The 22065-nt window shown below is 39.9% G+C and overlaps 1 pseudogene; it reads right to left on the bottom strand.

The window, feature by feature from the left end:
* Nucleotides 1–5619: 5619 nt before the first annotated feature.
* Nucleotides 5620–7548, bottom strand: LOC126067134 (heterogeneous nuclear ribonucleoprotein H-like; annotated as a pseudogene).
* Nucleotides 7549–22065: the final 14517 nt, after the last annotated feature.

Below are 22065 nucleotides of genomic sequence, written 5' to 3'. Positions count from 1 at the left end.
AGGCTCTGAGCCACTTTGGCCTCAATGAGCACTCTACTTCCTTTGGTCTTATCTTCCCTGGACTCATACACAGCTGGGAAAGACAGCTCGGTGCCCTCACAGTCGCTGCGGCTTCCTCAAGCCACGACTCGCTTAGTCTTTTATGAGCCTGCGGGGCTGTAATTCTCTTTGCTTGACATTTATGGGCGATTTCACATTAGCAAAAGGCTGCACAGCCGCTTTTATGAGGAATGTCTCCCAGAGTCCTGTCAGATGTAATCACTCTGACCGTGCAGCAGAAAGGGGAGCAAGGTGCACAAGCGAACTGTCCTCACCTTCTGGCCCACGAGGAGCCAGGTTACCTGCGGATGACACTTCTCTTGTCAGAGCTGATTTTCTTAGCCCCATATGACTAGGTAGCTCTTGCTTTGCTCTTCTTCCCCATTCAAACCATCAGCAGGTCCTGCAGGTGTGACCGCCAAAGTCATCTCAAATGCATATGTTTCTGTCCATCTCCATGGCGTCACTCTAGCCAGTCCTGGCAGCCCCTCCTCTGGTTCTGTTTCCGACTCTTGTCTCCTTGCTCTGCAACCCATTGTCCACATGGAAGACAGAGTAATCCTCTACACAGTTACTTATTTAATGTATGTACTTTTTAAACTTTCTGATATTTCTTGGGAAGTCTTTACTGATATCCTAGGGCAAATATATACTGTTGTAAAGAAGTCTGGAAAAAAAAAAAAAAAAGTAGCTCCTTCTGCTGAATCGAATCTCCCCGAATAAAATTCCAACACCTTTCCAGGCTGTGGGCCCTTGATGATCTGGTTCCTGCCCGCCTCTCTGGCCTTCCCTCCACACTGGCCCCGGCTCCTGCGCTGGCTCTGTGCACCCACCAAGCTCTTCTCTGTCCCCAGAGTTTACAGCCACCTCACCTTCTGCCAGGGTTCCTGGGTGGTGCAAATGGTTAATGTGCTTGTCTACTAACTGAAAGTCTGGAGGTTCGAGTCCACCGAGAGGTGCCTCAGAAGAAAACCCTGGTGATCTACTTCCACAAATCAGCCATTAAAAACTCTATGGAGCACAGATCTACTCTGACACACATGGGGCCGCCATGAATCAGAGTCAACTTGATGGCCAACTGGTTCTCCTACTGCCTGGATACCTCTAGGGCCTGCTCTCAGCACAGCTGGATTTGTCTCACCCTTTCAGAGTCTACCCACATGCACCTCTCACCTGCTAAACCTTAAGTTGCCCCTACCCCCACCTTACTTTGTTAATTACTTTTAGAGCATTTTGAACAACCTTAAAGTGCTTCTTACTGGTTGACGTATGCAGTCTGGCTCCTTTGCTAGAATTAAGCTCCATGAGAAGAGGGGCCTTGTCTATGCTTTTTACCACTGTACTCAGTGCATAGACAGAGCCTACACACAGGATAGGTTCAGTAAGTTTGTGCTGAAACATTAAATGAAGGATGAAGCAATCAGCTGAAACATATCTCACCTTTTCAAACCACCTGCTAGTCTCCATTATAACCAGTAGAGGGCAGCAAAGACTCTGCATTGCCTCTTCCAACTTTTCTGGATTTTATGCCAGAAAACTTCAAAAAACTTACTACTCCCCTTTGCCAAGTAGCAGACTCAAGGTTTCCAGGAATTTTGGAAAAACATTCAACCTTACAAACTCTTCCTTCTTACTCCTAGAGCGTTCTCTAATCTGAATCATTTACAGGATATTTAATGAACAAACAAAAAGATTTCAGGCTGACAAAACTCCTTGGGAAATAAAAGCAGGTGCTGTATTGAGGAAGCCAATAAGAAACCCAATGGCCTAGAGCCTGTACCTTCCTGCCTGACAAGTCAGTGTGGAAAAAAGGCTATCAAACCCAACAGCTGTTTGGGACTTAAGGACATACAGCTCTTCCTTATGGTGTGCGGGGAGGGGCAGGTACCAGCTAGGCAGCTGCTGTTTATGTTTCCAGCATTTGCAAGAGCATGTTTTGTGTGTGTGTTCGTGGTTCTGCCTTCTGTTTTCATCTGTTTCTGCTTGTTCCACCTTGTTGTTTAACAACCTCCCAAAGGTAAGAACCTCAGCTTCTCCTGCCTTTGTAGGCTCCCATAGTGCCTTCACCAAGAATGCTCACCAATCCAGGTAATCAGCGGTAGAAACAGGGTCCACACAACCTTACGATGGTGTTTTCATTCACTCTCTATCAGACAAACCTGAGTCCCACTATGTGCCAGTCACAGGTCTATGCTCTGGGGGTACAGATGTTCCATTTTGTTGAGAGGACATGGCACTATTGACATTTAGGGCTGGATAATTCTTTGTTGTGGGGGGGCTGTAGGATATTTAGCAGCATCGCTGGCCTCTACCCATTAGATGCAAGGAGCACCAAGTTGTGATAATCAAAAATGTCTCCAGACATTGCCAAATTTCCCCTGGGTGGCAAAATCCCCCTCTACCTTGAGATCACTATTTTGAAGAGAGGTGGATCCTTTTAGAGCATCTTTCCATTCTCGTCTATTGTGACCTCAAGTTCATGGACTTGGTAGATTGGACACCTGACTCAACTTAGGCCTCACGGTTTCTCTCCTCTGGGAATTTGAAACGGGGGCTTCGGGACCGACTACCATGCAGATTTTTCGTGGAGCCAGGACTTTAAAGCAAATTCAGGAGGTGTGAGTCAATGTATTATAACATGGGGCCTGGGAAGCAGAGACATTCTTCTGCAGAGAGAGGAATGAAACACATCACAGATGCAAGGGACGGAGAGAAGCCACCTGGCTTCCGACACTTTCTAGTTCTAGTACTACCTAAAGCCTGGCTGAGCTTCCTACCTTGTATTGTTTGAGGGATGTACACTTGTAACTAATTCCCTTTTTGTGCTAGAGCAGTATTATTATTAATATTATTATTGTCATTATCATTGTAATTATTATTACTATTCCATTACTTGCAAATAAGTCGTCCTGATAACTTACATGTTGTCTGGAACTGAAATCGTAACTGGAAATCATCAGGGACCCACAACGTCTAGGGTCCTCACTCATCCCAGCACACGTGCTGCATTCTCCTCCCTCTAGCAAATATCTTCATCTCCCACCCCATCGTGTTTCTTCCTTGTCGTAACTTGGGTTTGTACATGACCTTGCCTTGCTGTGGCCTCGACTCAGCTTCTTGTTGCCCTTTTACCCTCACCTTACTTGCTAACAGCAAACTCAGGCCACGATTCCTGGATCAGATTCCTGAGCAAGAGAGTCTAAATAGCTCATGTGGTAAACACTGTCAACTGCCCTTCCACCAACCACCTCTCCTCATCAGTTTTGTTCAGGTGAATAATCCCAGGTGATGAATCAACACTGGTTTGTAAGGGCAATGAGATGGCAGGGGAATCTTCTGGGGGCTTATGGGAAAGAATTTTTCTCCCTGATACAAGAGGGCAAAGCATGAGGAGACATTAGTCCATCCCCTTCCTGCCTCCTTTGGATGGGTTATGTGAGGACATGATACATGAAACTGGCATAGCCATTTTGCAACCATGAGGTAAAGCCAAGAGAACCACAGAGAAACTGGAAGAAGAGGGCTTTGACATCCTTGAGCTGACAAATTAACCAACCCAGGAGCCATCTTCCTCTGGGTTTCTTGTCACATGAGATCATCAGGTATCCTTACTGCTTAAGCCACTTTGACTCAAGTATCCTGTTACCTGAAGCCAAAAGGACACTGAAAGATAGAGTACAGTCTCATCTTTTCAGTCCGGGTCACTCAGGTCCTAGGTTAGCCTGTGGAAGGACTGCCCGGGAGTCAGGCACCTACCTCCAAGCCATGTGGATGGTTTTTTCCACCAAAGTTTATTTTGAAAATTTTTAACTTACAGAAAAGTTAAAAGAATAATAAGGTCCTTTAGAGTGTTTTCTATTTTGTTTTATCTTATTTTTGCCTTTTTCTTTGTTTTTACCTAGGATTCATGAAGAGTCTACACTGTTTTAATGGCCACATCTCTATAGTCTGCTTTAGTCTAAAGCAGTTCTCTTCCTTTGGTTTCACGTTTTATTGTCTTTATTTTTTGTTTGTGGGTTTTTTTGGGGGGGGAGTTTCATTTGTTTTTCCTGGCACTGACTTCCAGGCCAGTTCTTTTATAGAACGTCCCACAATTTGGACTGTCTCATTATTTCCTCAGAATTAGGTTTAGCAAGAATTTTTAGGAAGAATATTACTAAGGTGAGGTTCGATCCTTTTTAGCATATCACATCAAGAGGCCAAGGGTGACAGTGTGACATATTACTGGTGACAAGGAGTTTCATTAGTTGACTAAGGTGCTGTCTGACAGATTTCTCCATTGTAAAGGCATCTTTTCTGCCTTCATAATTAATAAGTAATCAGTGGGATGTGAGAATATCTTGAGATATTTGAGAATGTGAGATATCTTTTTCCCCAACAACTTTCACCCAATGGTTGAGCATCCATTAATAATCCCTACTGGATCAAATATTATATTGGCAATCACAAAAATTGTTGTTTCTACTCTTATTGGCTAGCATTCTATTATTTAAGAAAAAGAGCTTTCTCTTCCTTCACAGTCGCTTTTTATTTTTGTTATGTACCATTATGAACTCAGATTATTCATTGTATCCATTTTCTTTCTGATTCTCAATTTGTCTCAGATTTGGCCATCGGAAGCCCCTATCAGCTGGTCCTGTGTCCTTCTGACATATCTCCATTAGGTTTGTTTTGTTTTATCTGTTTAGTTTTTAAAAGGGAGATTTATTTGACAAATTTAATTTAGCACAATACACATAAAATGAAACCACACTACAATGGAAGATTTAATACGGACCTTAGAATTCCATACAAACACCAAGACCAAATCCTAAAATGTTAGTATTGTGTCTCAATTTTCCCCGTTAACTTTTTTTTTTAAAAAAAACTTAAACTTATATGCCTTACAGGTTATTAAACGAGACTAAAATTAAAAAATATGCCAAATGTTTCATTCTTAATGGTAGACCCGGCTCCTAGGTGTAAGTTTTACAAAAAAGCATGTCTTTCAACATGCATCCAAACAGTGCTGTCATGTGATATAACAGCAACATTTAACATAATGGAGCTGCTTTAGCCTACATACACACTCCTTCAGCACATCCTACAACATAACTAACTTGAGCAACACTGAAAACTGTTCAACAGTTACAGTTTATTAAAGCTTCATTGTTACACCTTGATAAGTGTGTTCAAAATTATTCAACCCAAAAATTTTAAAGCAATCCTGATTTCCACTTAAAACCCTGTTGCCCTAGAGTCAATTCTTACTCATAGTGACCCTATAGGACAGAGTAGAGTTTCCAAGGAGCGCCTGGTGGATTTAAACTGCTGACCTTTTGGTTAGCAGCCATAGCACTTAACCACTACACCACCAGGGTTTCCTCCACTTACAAAGTAAGCATAAATCATAAGCTTGTATTGCAAAACTGTTAAACTTAAGTCTTGTTTCTTCTGTGAAAATGTAGACCAAGAGTTCAGTGATCAGGATCAATTCCATTCCCCATCCACCACTCACACTGGACATCCCTCCAGTTGTGCTACTCCCGTAGATGCTGCTTCCACTACTGTGGTAGCTGCTGTTCATTGCTCCATGGCTACCTATGCAATATTTGACTGAAAATCACTGGAGTCTTCCTGTAAAACTTGCTCCTATCTGCTCATGCTCTTCTCACCACCATAGCTGCCTCCATATCCACCACTCAGCTGCTGGCTAGCTGGGCCACCATAACTGGACTGCTTTGACAAGCCCATGCCTTCCCCAATTTGGCTACCATAAACACCGCCACTTGCTCCTGCTGTAGAATCCAAAGGTTCTACATACCTGTTTTGCAGATTTGCTTTGTCTTTTGACATCGCTGCCAGAGCACCTTCACAGGTAGCAAACTCAACATCTGCTTCACCAGTTACTCTGCTGTCAGGACCAATTTCAATATTTACTCTCACATGTGAAGCAGTGGAAAAAAATATAAGTATCATTCTCAGGAGCTCTGTAAGATATTCCCCATATGTGTATACAATGTTCTTTTGTAGTCTTCAAAGTGGAGCCAGCATTCCCATATGTGTGATCAAACATTCCTGAAAAACAGTAATTGCAGCCTCTTTCAAATGTATCTGACCCAAATCCATAGCCGTCATTATACCCATTATAGTCATCATAGCCTCCATAGCGTCCGCCATAGCCACCATGCCTCATCCTTTCAAAGCCAGCTCCCCTGTAAATGCTGTTATAGCCTCTCCAGCCCCATGTTCGTTAGAGGGACCTAGCTGTTGCATGGCCATAAGCTTGTGAGGAGGGTCATAGTGAGTTCTAACTTCAGCTTGGCTGCACTTAAAGGTTTCTAGGTACCTGTGTCCTATTCATTCCTTTGGTTTCTTTAGAGCTTTTTCAGCTATTTTCTGTGAAGCAAGCTACATGAAGGCCTCTCCAGTACTTTCCTCTTGGAAGTCCAAGAGCAATGTTATCCCATTCTACAAAACTTCCAGCCCTAAGAACTGAATGATTTCTTCCTTGCTACATCCAAAAATGAGTCCTCTAAGTCATACAAAGCCATCATTGACCTTCCCAAGACTATTTGAACCAGCATGTTTCAACACCCAACCTATTTCAACATTGTTTGACTTGAATACTTCAACATATTTGTGTCCTATATTTTCTCTACCTTTTTTCAGGGCCAATTTGATTTCATCTTCTGAATCAAGTTCAACAAAAGCTTTGCCAGTCAATAAATGGGCAGCTCCTGTCTGGAGGTGAAATGAGAAGGCAAAAAAGGACAGGAGCTGGTTGAATGGACACGGGAAATCTGGGATGGAAAGGAGGAGTGTGCTGTCATATTATAGGGAGACCAACAATATGTGTATAAATTTTGTATGAGAAACTAACTTGAACTGTAAAGGTTTGCTTAAAAAACCAAGTGCCATCGAGTCGATTCCGACTCATAGCGATTAAACTTTCGCTTAAAGCACACACACAAAAAAAAAAAAACCAAGAAGAATTGTACCTAGCCAAAAAGAATTTTGGAAGTTCTTCTCATCTTTGGAACATTTCTGACACTCTAGTCAAAATGTTACCTCAATTTGCAAATCATATATCCAATAAACTTCAATTTCTAAAAAGAAGAAAAAGCTTTGCCAATTGATCCGCCTTCCCAGTATAGATGAAACAAATATCCCAAGCCCCACTATAAATTTTGCAGTCAAGAAAAAAAACTGCTGCACTTCATTGGCCGAAAAAGACCAGGCCAAGCCCCAGAATTTCACCATGAATCCCTCCCTCCCTTTGATGCCCGAGATAATTACCCTTTAAAGGGTCCTGACATCTAAATAGACAGGGGTCTGGTAGTGGCAGGCAATCCTCATAAAAAACTGCTTCATGGGATTGGGGTGGACTGCTAGGAGGTAAACAAGCACTTACCTGGACCTGTCCATCAGTTTTGAGCATTTGTTCTCTAGGAGAAGAAGTTCAAGACTCATCTTGTACTTTCCTTGATCCAGACCTGGATCCAGCCATTTCTCCAAGGAGTCTTTCATTTTAGTGGGAAATAGTTCTTAACAATCAGTATCTGGGAGGTAGGTGTGACCATTGCTATTGAAGTGTCATTGCTTTTCTACCATTTCAGTGGACAGAACCAGGCAGTATATTTTATTAAAGATCATGAATTTATCTTGACAGCCCAACTCTAATACAAGACCAAAGGGTTCTTCCTGCCTACCCCTCCCTTCATCCGCCCACAGTCCATATTTGTATCTCCTTTTCATCTCACAACGAGAACCCTGGTTCTCACCAATACAGTATGTTTACTCATTTGCTCCTTCCTATGGAGCAATGGCACCCTGATGGCTCTATTGTTAAGAGCTCAAGCTGCTAACCAAAAGATCGGCAGTTTGAATCTGCCAGCAGCTCTTTGGAAACCCTAGGGGGCAGTTCTATTTTGTCCTACAGAGTCACTATGAGTCAGAATTCACTCAACAGCAATGGGTTTTGTTTTGTTTTGTTTATGGAGCAATAGTATACAACTATTAGTATCCAAATTACTACATCAATACCACCATCAACAATAAACCCATTATACTCAAGATTTTTTTTGCAATTTTTTAAAATACTTAGAATATATCCCACTAAAAATAAAGGTCTCTTTAAAAAGTTACTTGGAATAGGTTTATTTGTTTCTCTTTATATTCAATATTAGAGTTTTCCCATCATTGTTGATTTGATTTTAAATACGTAAAACAATAATATAATTAAAAAGTCAAAATTATATGAAAGTGCCTTAGTTATCTAGTACTGCTATAACAGAAATACCATAAGTAGATGGCTTTAACAAAGGGGAATTTATTCTCTCACAGTTTAGGAGGCTAGAAGTCCAAATTCAGGTGCCAGCTCCAGGGGAACGTTTTCTCTCTATATCGGTTCTGGGGGAAGTTCTTTGTCATCAATATTCCCCTGGTTTAGGAGCTTCTCAGTGTAGGGACCCTCTGTCCAAAGGATGCACTCACTCCTGGCTCTTCTTTCTTGGTGGTATGAGGTCCTTCTCCTCTCTGCTCTTTCTTTAAATCTCAAAAGACTTTAACTCAAGATACAACCTAATCCTGAAGACTGAGTCCTGCCTCATTAACATAACTGCCTCTAACCCTGCCTCATTAACCTTACAGAGGTTAGGATTTACAACACACGGGATAATCAGATCACAAAATGGTAGACAACCACACAATACTGGGAATCATAGCCTAGCCAAGTTGACATACACTTTTAGGGGACACAATTCAATCCATAACAGAAAGGCAACTCAGAGTTTCCTTCAACCCTGTATATAACTAATTTTATTGTTTCTAGTTTATCCTTTCTCATTTGCAAAAATAAGCACACACACACATATATGTATATTCTTATTTTGCCTTCTTATTCAAATTGTAGTATATTATGTATACTCCTTTGCCCCTTGCTTTTTTTCGCTTCTTACTGTTTTATGTTATACATATGCAAAAATTTTATATTGTCAGTTTTTTTGCTATATGATCTATTTGCTCTCTCAAATATATTTGGTATATACAAAATTTTTATTTTTGTTTTAATGCTTATTTTTGTATTAATGCTAAAATCACCTTAGTCCCTGCATCTTCTTTTTGTTATTTTCTGTTAGTTAATAATTTCTTCTTCCCTCTTTCCTCCCTCTCCACTACCATCTGATTTGAATAAATATTCCTTTACCTCCAGTTAGTAATTACAAGGCTATTGTTATGGATTGAATTGAGCCCCCCCCGCCGCCAATGATATGTTGAAATCCTAGCCCCCAGTACCTGTGAATATCACTTTTTTTTTGGAAATAGTGTCTTTGAAGATGTTATCAGTTAACATGAGGTTATACTGGACTAGGGTGGGCCCTAATCCAATATGAGTGGTGTCCTTATAAAAGAGGAGAATAGACACAGAGAGACAGAGGGAAGGCAGCCATATGAATATGAAGGCAGAGATTTGGAGTAACACACCTGCAAGCCAAGGAATGCCAAGGGTCACTGGCCATCACTAGGAGCTAAAAGAGAGACATGGAACAGAGTCTCTCTTAGAGCCCTCAGAAGGAATCAACATTGTAGATACTCTGATTTTTGACTCTTAGATTTCAGAATTGTGAGACAATAAATCTCTGTTCTTATAAGCCACCCAATTTGTAGTACTTCATTATGGCAGTCCTAAGAAACTAATACACCAATCAACAAGCATATTCTACTTTTCATTTCTCTTGCCATTCTCCCCCTTTTTATTGTTATGTAGTATCTACATGGGCATATATTCTTTTTATAACCATAATAGTTTTACTGGTAAATATATAATTAATGCTCACCACATTTTTTGACAGTGTTGTTCTATTTTGGCTGTCTAAAATTTTTCCCTTAGTAAATTCTTCAGGAAGGGCTCATGGGAACATTAATCTCTAATTCTTTCATGTTTATAACAATTTGTGTCATTTTGGCTATATATAAGATCCTTGGCTCATATTACTTTGTTTGTTTTCCCTTTGAGTATCTCCGATATGTTACTCAATTTCTTCTCCAATAAAGCCTGCTGACAATCTTATTTAAATGACTTGATACTTTGACTGGATGCCCAAATGATTTTTTTTTTTTTCCTCTAAAGCCTAAAGTTGTTTTAAAATATGTCTTAATGCTAGTCACTCTGGGCTGATTTTCCTAGGTACTAGTGTCAAGTCTCTTATTTCAGCAAGTTTTTTTTTTTCTTAACGTGAACTTTTTGACTTCTCAAGTTAGCTTTTAAAATTTAAATTACTTTTAATTTCCATTGCTTTTTTTGTTGTTGTTCCCTAGTATACATACCACCACTTGGCTGTCAGTCTGCCTTATACTGTGGTGGTTTGCATACTGCTGTGATGGTAGAAGTTATGCTACCGGTATTTCAAATTATCAGCAGCATCACCGACAGTGGATAGGTTTCAGGAGAGGCTCCAGACTAAGACAGGTAGAAAAGAAGGACCTGGTGATCTACTGCTAAAAAAAACTGGCTAGTGAAAACTTATGAGTAGCAGCAGAACACTGTCTCATGCAGGGCTGGAAGATGAGCTCCTCAGGTTGGAAGGCACTCAAAAGATGACTGGGGAAGAGCTGCCTCCTCAAAGTAGAGTCGGCCTTAATGACATGGAAGGAGTAAAGCTTTCAGAACCTACATCGGCTGATGTGGTATGACTCAAAAGGAAAAGAAAGAGCTGCAAACATCCATTAATGATCAGAACATGGAATTTAGGAAGTATGAGTTTAGGAGAATTGAAAATCACCAAAAATGAAATGGAATGCGTAAACATCAATATCCTATGTGTTAGGGAGCTGAAACAGACTGGTATTGGCCATTTTGAATTGGACGATCATATGGTCTACTATGCTAGGAATGACAAATTGAAGAAGAATGGCATTGCATTCATCCTCAAAAAGAACATTTCAAGACCTATCCTGAAGTACAATGCTGTCAGTCATAGGATAATATCCATATGTCTACAAAGAAGACCAGTTAATATAACTATTATTCAAATTTATGCATCAACCACTAAAGCCAAAGATGAAGAAACTGAAGATTTCTACCAACTTCTGCAGTCTGAAATTGGTAGAACATGCAATCAGGATGCATGGATAATTATTGGTGATTGGAATGCAAAAGTTGGAAACAAAGAAGAAGGACTGGTAGTTGGAAAATGTGGCTTTGGTGACAGAAGTGATGCCAGAGATCACATGATTCAATTTTGCAAAACCAACAACTTCTTCATTGCAAATACCTTTTTTCACCAACATAAATGGTGACTATACACATGGACCTCACCAAATGGAACACACAGGAATCAAATCAACTACATCTGTGGAAAGAGACGATGAAAAAGCCCAAAATAATCAGTCAGAACAAGGCCAGGGGTTGACTGTGGAACAGACCATCAATTGCTCATATGTAAGTTCAAGTTGAAGCTGAAGAAAATTAAAACAAGTCTATGAGAGAGAAAGTATGACCTTGAGTGTATCCCACCTGAATTTAGACATGATCTCAAGAATAGATTTGATACACTGAACACTAAAGACTGAGGACCAGACAAGTTGTAGGAAAACACCAAGGACATCATACATGAAAAAAGCAAAAGGTCATTAAAAAGGCAGGAAAGAAAGGAAAGACCAAAATGGATGTCAGAAGACACTTTAAAACTTGCTCTTGAACATAGAGTAGCTAAAGCGAATGGAAGAAATGATAAAGTAAAAGAGCTGAACAGAAGATTTCAAAGAGCAGCTCGAGAAGACAAAGTTAAGTGTTATAATAAAACGTGCGAAGACCTGGAGGTAGAAAACCAAACGGGAAGAACACACTAGCCTCTCAAGCTGAAAGAACCGAAGAAAAAATTCAAGCCTCGAGTTTCAGTATTGAAGGATGCAATGGGCAAAATAGTGAACAACGCAGGAGGCATCAAAAGAAGATGGAAGGAATACACAGGGTCACTGTACGAAAAAGAATTGATTGATATTCAACCTTTTCAGGAGGCAATATATGATCAAGAACCAACGGTACTGCAGGAGAAGTCGAAGCTGCACTAAAGGCACTGGTGAAAAACAAGGTTCCAGGAATTGATCAAATAAAAATTACAATGTTTCAACAAACAGATCCAACACAGGAATCACTTGCTCATCTATGCCAAGAAATTTGGAAGACGCCTAACCGGCCAACCAACTGGAAGAGATCTATATTCGTGCTCATTCCAAAGAAAGGTGATCCAAAAGAATGCAGAAAATTATAATAGATATCATTAATATCACATGCAGGTAAAATTCTTGCTAAAGATAACTGAAAAACAGTTCCAGCAGTACAACAAGAGGGAACTGCCAGAAATTCAAGCAAGATTCAGGAGAGGATGTGGAACAAGGGTGTCTTAGCTGGGGTTCTCTAGAGAAGCAAAACCAGTAAAGCCTATATATATATATTTGTTGTTGTTAGGTGCCCTTCAGTTGGTTCCGACTCATAGCGACCCTATGCGCAACAGAACGAAACACTGCCCAGTCCTGAGCCACCCTTACAATTGTTATGCTTGAGCTCATTGTTGCAGCCACTGTGTCAATCCACCGCGTTGAGGGTCTTCCCCTTTTCCGCTGACCCTGTACTCTGCCAAGCATGATGTCCTTCTCCAGGGACTCATCCCTCCTGACAACATGTCCAAAGTATTTAAGACACAGTCTCACCATCCTTACAGGAGCATTCTGGTTGTACTTCTTCTAAGATAGGATTTGTTCGTTCTTTTGGCAGTCCATGGTATATTCAATATTCTTCGCCAGTACAATTCAAAGGCGTCAATTCTTCTTCAGTCTTCCTTATTTGTTGCCCAGCATTCACATGCATATAATGTGATTGAAAATACCACGGCTTGGGTCAGGCGCACCCTAGTCTTCAAGGTGACATCTTTGCTCTTCAACACTTTAGAGAGGTCCTTTGCAGCAGATTTACCCAAAGCAATGCGTCTTTTGATTCCTTGACCGCTGCTTCCACGGGTGTTGACTGTGGATCCAAGTAAAATGAAATCCTTGACAACTTCAATCTTTTCTCCGTTTATCATGATCTTGCTCATTGGTCCAGTTGTGAGGATTTTTGTTTTCTTTATATTGAGGTGTAATCCATACTGAAGGCTGTGGTCTTTGATCTTCATTAGTAAGTGCTTCAAGCCCTCCTCACTTTCAGCAAGCAAGGTTGTGTCATCTGCGTAATGCAGGGTGTTAATAAGTCTTCTTCCAATCCTGATGCCCCGTTCTTCTTCACATAGATTATTTGCTCAGTATACAGATTGAACAGGTGTGGTGAAAGAACACAACCCTGGCGCACACCTTTCCTGACTTTAAACCAATCAGTATCCCCTTGCTCTGTCCAAACAACTGCCTCTTGGTCTATGTAAAGGTTCCTCATGAGCACAATTACATGTTCTGGAATTCCCATTCTTCACAATGTTATCCATAATTTTTTATGATTCACACAGTTGAATGCCTTTGCATAGTTGATAAAACACAGGCAAACATCCTCTGGTATTCTCTGCTTTCAGCCAGAATCTATCTGACATCAACAGTGATGTCCCTGGTTCCATGTTCTTTTCTGAAACCAGCCTGAATTTCTGGCAGTTCCCTGTCAATATACTGCTGCAGCCAGTTTTGAATGATCCTCAGCAAAATTTTGCTTGCGTGTGATATTAATGATATTGTTCTATAATTTCCACTTTCAGTTGGATCACCTTTCTTGGGAATAGGCATAAATATGGATCTCTTCCAGTCACTTGGCCAGGAAGCTGTCTTCTATATTTCTTGGCATAGATGAGTGAGCACCTCCAGCACTGCATCTGTTTGTTGAAATATCTCAATTGATATTCCATCAATTCCGGGAGGCTTGTTTTTCGCCAATGCCTTCCGAGCAGCCTGGACTTCTTCCTTCAGTACCATCGGTTCCTGCTCATATGCCACCTCTTGAAATGGCTGAATATCGACTAATTCTTTTTGGTATAACGACTCTGTGTATTCCTTCCATCTTCTTTTGATGCTTCCTGCGTTGTTTAATATTTTCCCCATAGAATCCTTCACTATTCCAACTTGAGGCCTGAATTTTTTCTTCAGTTCTTTCAGCTTGAGAAACGCCGGGTATGTTCTTCCCTTTTGGTTTTCCATCTCCAGCTCTTTGCACATGTCATTATAATACTTTACTTTGTCTTCTTGAGACGCCCTTTGAAATCTTTTGTTCAGTTCTTTTACTTCATCAATTCTTCCTTTTGCTTTAGCTGCTCAACGTTCAAAAGCAAGTTTCAGGGCCTCCTTTGATATCCACCTTGGTCTTTTCTTTCTTTCCTGTCTTTTCAATGACCTCTTGCTTTCTTCATGGATGATGTCCTTGATGTCATTCCACAACTCGTCTGGTCTTTGGTCACTAGTGTTCAGTGCATCAAATCGATTCTTCAGGTGGTCTCTAAATTCAGGTGGGATATACTCAAGGTCATATTTTGGCTCTCGTGGACTTGCTCTGATTTTCTTCAGTTTCAGCTTGAACTTGCATAAGAGCAATTGATGGTCTGTTCCACAGTCAGCCCCTGGCCTTGTTCCGCCTGATGATATTGACCTTTTCCATCATCTCCTTCCACAGATGTAGTCAATTTGATTTCTCTGTGTTCCATCTGGCGAGGTCCATGTGTATAATCACCGTTTATGTTGGTGAAAGAAGGTGTTTGCAATGAAGAAGTCATTGGTCTTGCAAAATTCTATCATTTGATCTCCAGCATTGTTTCTATCACCAAGGCCATATTTTCCAACTACTGATCCTTCTTCTTTGTTTCCAACTTTTGCATTCCAATCGCCAGCAATTATCAATGCAACTTGACTGCATGTTCGATCAATTTCAGACTGCAGCAGCTGATAAAAATCTTCTATTTCTTCATCTTTGGCCCTAGTGGTTGGTGCGTAAATTTGAACAGTAGTCGTATTAACTGGTCTTCCTTCTAAAAAAAAAAAATTAGGCTTATGGATATTATCCTATCACTGACAGTGCTGTACTTCAGGATAGATCTTGAAATGTTCTTTTTGACAATGAATGCAACACCATTCCTCTTCAAGTTTTCATTCCCAGCATAGTAGACTATATGATTGTCCAATTCAAAATGGCCAATACCAGTCCATTTCAGCTCACTAATGCCTATGATATCAATGTTTATGTGTTCTATTTCATTTTTGACAATTTCCAATTTTCCTAGATTCACATTTTGTACATTCCAGGTTCTGATTATTAATGGATGTTTGCAGCTGTTTCTTCTCATTTTGAGTCGTGCCACATCAGCAAATGAAGGTCCCGAAAGCTTTACTCCATCCACGTCATTAAGGTTGACTCTACTTTGAGGAGGCAGCTCTACCCCAGTCATCTTTTGAGTGCCTTCCAAGCTGGGGGGGCTCATCTTCCAGAACTATATCAGACAATGTTCCACTGCTATTCATGAGGTTTTCACTGGCTAATGCTTTTCAGAAGTAGACTGCTGGGTCCTTCTTCCTAGTCTGTCTTAGTCTGGAAGCTCGGCTGAAACCTGTCCTCCATGGGTGACCCTGCTGGTATCTGAATACTGGTGGCATAGCTTCCAGCATCACAGCAACACCCAAGCCCCCACAGTGGCAAACTCACAGACACAAATATAAACAAAAAAACCCAAACCCAGTGCCGTCGAGTAGATTCTGACTCATAGCGACCTTAAAGGACGGAGTAGAACTGCCCCATAGAGTTTCCAAGGAGCATCTGATGGCCACCAGGGTTTCAGACACATATATAGATAGATTTATATCAAGGAAACCACTCACCAGATTGTAGTGACTGGAACATTCCAAGTCTGTGGATCAGGATAGAGGCTTCTCTTGATTCACGTAGCCATAGGGGCTGTCGAACCCAAGATTGGCAGGTCAGAGAGCAGGGCTCCTGCTCTCAGGCTGTGAAGATCAACGAATCCCAAGATCTGCAGAAAAACTGATAGCTCAAGCCCCAAGAGCTGGACGTCAGACCAACAGGAGGCAGCAGCAGAATCCAGAGTAAGCAAAAAAGCCAGAATGTTTGCTTATATTCAGATGCAGGCCACACCTCCAAGGAAAATCCCTTTCAACTGATCGCCTACTCACAGCAGATTCCATCATGGGAGTGATCACATATAAACACTAAGAGTCACGGCCCAGCCAAGTTGACACACAAATCTTAACCATCACAAAGGGATATCACTGCTGATGTCAGCTGGCTCTCGGCTGAAAGCAGAGAATACTAGAAAGATGCTTACTTGTGTTTTATTGACTATGCAAAGGCATCCAACTGTTTGAATCATAACAAACTATGGATGATATTGTGAAGAATAGGAATTCCAGAACATTTGATTATGCTCATGAGAAACGTGTACATACACCAAGAGGCAGTAGTTCAAACAGAACAAGGGGAGCAGGAAAGGTGTGTGTCAGGGTTGTATCCTTTCACCATAGTTATTCAAGCTGTATGCAAGCAAATAATCCAAGAAACTGGGCTATATGAAGAAGAATGGGGCATCAGGATTGGAAGAAGCCTCCTTAATAACATTCGTTATGCAGATGACACAACCTTGCTTGCTGAAAGCAAAGAAGACTTGGAGCACTTGCTGATGAAGATTAAGGACTACAACCTTCAGTATGGATTACACCTCAACATAAAGAAAACAAAAATCCTCACAACTGGACTAGTAAGCAAAAAAAAAGTAAGCAACATCATGATAAATGGAGAAAATGTTGAAGTTGTCAAGGATTTCATTTTATTTGGATCCACAATCACTGCCCATTCAAACAGCAGTCAAGAAATCAAATAACATATTCGATGGGGAAATCTGCTGCAAAAGACCTCTTTAAAATGTTCAAAAGCAAATACGTCACCTTGAAGACTAAGGTGCACCTGTCCCAAGCATGGTATTTTCAATCACCTCACATACATGGGAAAGCTGCATAATGAATAGGCAGACTGAAGAAGAAATGATGCCTTTGAATTATTGCGTTAGCGAAGAATACTGAATGGACTACCAGAAGGACTAACAAATCTGTCTTGGGAGAAGTACAACCAGAATGCTCTTTAGAAGTGAGGATGTTAAGACTTCATCTCACATACTTTGCACATGGTATTGGGAGGGAAACAGTCCCTGGAGAAAGACATCATGCCTGGTAAGGTAGAGGGTCAGTGAAAAAGAGGAAGAGCATCAACGAGATGGACTGACACAGTGGGGTCAGCAATGGGCTCAAATATAGCAACAATTGTGAGGTTATTCCAGGACCAGGCAGTGTTTTGTTCTGTTGAACAAAAGGTTGCTATGAGTCATAACTGACTCGAGGGCACCTAAAAACAACAACATTAAACATAGGTTCGATATTCTTTGCTTAACTTCTATATCCACTACTTTCTTGAATCCTTTTTAACTCTTTCTTCATTTTTCTGATTTAAAATTTTTTTTTTCCTTTTCATCTTTTATTTATTTTAAGCCATTATCTGCTGTCTTAGTTACCTAGTGCTACTTTAACAGAAATGCGTGGGTGGATTTAACAAACCGAAATTAATTTTCTCACAGTTTAAGAGGCTGGGAGTCTGAATTCAGGATTCTGGCTCTAGGGGAAGACTTTCTTTCCCTGTCAGCTCTGAAGGAATGTCCTGGTGTCTTTTAGCCTCTGCTCCTGGGCAATATTCACTTGGCTTGGCATCTCTCTTCCCCCATCTCTGCTTTCTAGCTTGCTTCTTTAAAACTCTTTTATAACTCAAAAGAGATTGTCTCAAGATACATCCTACACTAATTCTGCCTCATTAACATAACAAAGACAACCCATTCCCAAATGGGATTATAACCACAGGCATAGAAGTTAGGATTTACAATACATATTGTGGGGGAATACAATTCAATCCATAACATTCCACCCTTTGGCCCCCCAAAATTCATGTCTTTCCCACATGCAAAACACATTTACCCCATTACATCATCTCAAAAGTCTTAAATTAAGTCCAAGTTCAAAATCTCATCTTCTGAATCATCTAAATCAAATATGGGTGAGACTTTTAGGTGTATTCCATCCTGGGGCAAAATTCCTCTTCATCTGTGAACCTGTGAAATATAGACCACAAGTTATCTTTTTCCAAAGTACAGTGGTGGAACAGGCACAAGGTAGGCATTTCCATTACAAAGGGAGAAGCTGGGGGGAAAGGAGGGATGATGGGCACCAAGCAAGTCCAAAACCCAGCAGAACAATTTACATTAGCTCTCAAGTCTTGGAAACAATCCTCTGTTCTCTGAGATCATCTGGATGTTGATCACACTTTCTGGATTCTGGGTGGAGACCCCTAAGCCCTAGGCTTCAGCTCTGCCTTCTAGGCTCAACGGGATGGCAACTCTACTACCTTGGCTTTAGGCGGACTCATTCTCCTGGTCCATCTGAGTGGCCACCCCACCCTTTGGCCCCAGCAGACTTTGTTTTTCTGCTCCTTGGGCATGGCAGTCCCGCCCCCTCTGCTTTAGGTAGTGGCCCTATACCCCTTGCACACCTTAATGGCAGCCCCACACTCCAAAACAGAATTGATGAAGGTCTGACTCTTTAAAACCTAGAAGGCTGTGGCTCCACCCTTTAAAATGAAGAAGGACCTGCTTCCTGTGCTCCTTCCAGTAGTTCTGCTGATCTCTGAGCTACTTCAAGGATAGTCCATTTCTTTTCTTGGAGGAAAACAGATGTAGCTCCTTTGGCCTGTTTCCTGACCGTAGAGGCAGGCCGTGCTCTTTCCTTTCGTTCTTTCTCTGTTCCCTTCAGTCTAAGCTGATGGGTTTTCTGCTGTGGTAGTTGGTTAGAGCCATCATTCACAGGCTTAACTTCTTTAACGAAAGATTGTGGAGACACGTCCTTGGTAAACTTTCTAGGACACCCATCCTTAGTTTATACAACAGAATTTTTAAGTTGTTTTCATTTTGCAAAATTCATTTTTATGTCCATCTCTTTTCTCTCGCATTTTAATATACGTGGCAAGGAGAAGCCAAGTGGCCCCTTTAAGATCTTGCTTAGAAATTTTCTTAGCCAGATATCCAAGTTCATCATTTACAAGTTTTATCTTCCATCAAACATTTGAACATAATTCAGACAAGTTCTTTGCCACTGCATAAAAAGCATCACCTTTGCTCTATTATCTAATCACATGTTCATTATTTTCTTTTAAAGCCTCGGCAGAAGCACATTTAATGTCCCCAATTCTAGCAACGTCTATTGCTGGCACCACATGTATTCTCTACATTGATAGAGATTTTTTCTGTAGCTCTCCTCACTTCCTTCCGAGCCCTCACCAGAATTGCCTTTGATGACCATAATTCTACCAACACTCTCTTCAAGGCAATCTAGGCTTTTACTATTAAAAACCAAAAACCAAGCCATTGCCATTGAGTCAATTTCAACTCATAGTGACCCCATTGGCCACCTTAAAATTCTTCCAGCCTCCACACATTATGCAATTCCAAAATCACTTCCTCATTTTAGGTATCTGTTAGAGCAGCACTCCACTCCTGGTACCAAATTCTATCGTAGTTATCTAGCTCTGCTTTAACAGATATCACAAGTGGGTGGCTTTAACAAACGAAAATTCATTTTCTCACAGATGGGAGACTAGAAGCCCGAATTCAGGGCTCTGGCTCTAAGGGAGGGCTTTCTCTATCTGTTGGCTCTGAGGGAAGGTCCTTGTCTCTTCAGCTTGTTTCCTGGTTCCTTGGAGATCTGCTTGTGGTTTGGCATCGATCTTAACCTATAAGATTTACAACACATATTTTGGGGAGGGACACAACTCAATCCATAACATATGGTTACCAAAAATTATCTCCCTTTCTGTAGGCAAAGTTATTATATTACAATCTCATTTATATATATATATTTTTTTAATTATATATTAAAATGTGTATGTGTGTGTTAGCATTAATATGTCTAGAAAAACAAGAGTCAAACTGTTTGCATAGTGATACATTCAGGTATTTGTATGGAGGACATATTTCCACTTAACACATATGGATTGTATATGTACACTGTGTTGGTATTTTGTTTTGTTTTGTTTTGTTTTATTGAGACTTGGTCAAGAGGGGTTCCTACCTTGGACCTCACCTGTTAGAGTCTGAAAATCACAAACATATAATAAAAAAGTAAATTTATTAAACAATGTATGGGATTGGGTGCCCATTGCTGACCCTAAACATCCACTCTGGTGACTAACACCATTCAGGTCACAGGAAATGCTTCTCCACATCTCTTGCTCTCTGCCCTGGAAATTAAAGGTGACTTTTCCAAATGTCATGAAGAATTGTGGGTTGTGCTGCTGCCAACATTACGGAAGGACGCTGCCTGGAAGTGCGGGGAGAATTCAAGCTGTGGAAGCATTTGGGAAAGAGAAAAGACAAATTAATTAGCTTGTCAAATCCTTCCTCTCAGATGTCATGAATGCTATAGATTTCCCAGGAGTGCAAGCATCTATTTTCTTTCTTTCTTCCAGTTCCCACTGCGGGCCTCTAAGTTCCTACAAATGAGTGTGGTATTTGCAACAGTTATACATGCCAGTCAAAGAACTTTACTGAACTATTTTATTTTAAACTTGCTCATATGTAGTCTATACAGAACATGCTAGAAGCATGAGGCAAAATTCTTTTCATTAGCAACTGATGGGCATTGAATGTAAAAATTGTAAGCAATTTTATGTTTATGCAAACATTTAATAAGTTTTAATTACATTTAAAAACTGAAACAAAATGTACACTTTAAATACTTTTTAAATTTCAATGTTCATTAATTACAATTTACATTTTGCCCTTTAATTTTCATAGATAATTTTGAATATTTTAGAAGAAAAATAACTCTTCTGAGACCATATAGGAAAAATAATTTTAATTTTTTTTCAACATCTTAACATTTACTGTAATTACATTTTTAATGCAATATGTTCAAATTTCTAACCCCTTGAATATGATTACATTTTTATCTCTTAAATGTTTAGATCACTGAGAATGAGAACAAGTTTGGACTGGGATAGAACCATAAAATATGAAAATGAGCTCAGGAAAATAAGGGCTAAAAATAAAGTAGAAAACATTCAAAGGTGGTCTGCTTAAATTTATTTTTTAATTGCACAAAATAAAAATAAGCAGACTTTTCTTGAGCATGAGCCCCCCATACAATTCACAAACAAGCACTACAAATTCTTTATTTAATGAAAATTTATTTAATGAATACGAGCAAAACAATGAAAATGAGCAAGAAATGTGTTCTCAACCAATTCACAACTTGAACAGGTCAAATTAACCTGTAATATTTATGTTATTTACCAATTTTTTTTCTGATCAAAACAATAACAATGAAAAAGATGATTTCTTATACCAAATTCACAACTTACAAGAAACAAATGTAACTCTGGCCTGCTCATTAAGAGATAAAGAAAATTACATTAACAAAATTGGCAAACTGGACAAGAAAGATGAAAACTTGGAAGCTTTGGTGTTTATTGAATGGTGATCCTGGAAAAGTTCTGTCACATCTTTTTGGAATCATGAGAATGTTTAAAAAATAATAATAAGTTGATTCATATATGGGTTATAAATTTTCCAATGGATAAATATGGCAGAAAATGTAGTATTTCATACTATCCTAATATTCTTTCAAATGAAGAACGAAATCGGTTTTTATATTTTAAGTTGAAAGACACTTTTTTGTTAATTTTTTTGCACATTTCAATCTTCAGAATCAGCTTTAGTTAAGGTATTTATGATGGGAAGTATTTAGATTCACAATTTAAAGTACCCAAAATGTTACCTGAAGTCCCCCCAACAAAAGAAAAAATTAACATGCAAATACTAGAACTGAAAAAAGCCTGAAACAGTAGCAAGCATTCAATAAGAAACAAGTAAGTACTGAGATAAAATATTGTTATTATATTCTTATGCTTAATATTAGATGTCCCATATTCAGCCAAATTTTGCGTGACACAACAGCACAATATTTATAGACATCAAT

Source organism: Elephas maximus, chromosome 2 (assembly GCF_024166365.1).
Source record: "Elephas maximus indicus isolate mEleMax1 chromosome 2, mEleMax1 primary haplotype, whole genome shotgun sequence".
Lineage (NCBI taxonomy): Eukaryota > Metazoa > Chordata > Mammalia > Proboscidea > Elephantidae > Elephas > Elephas maximus.
This window is presented reverse-complemented; position numbering and strand designations above follow the sequence as displayed.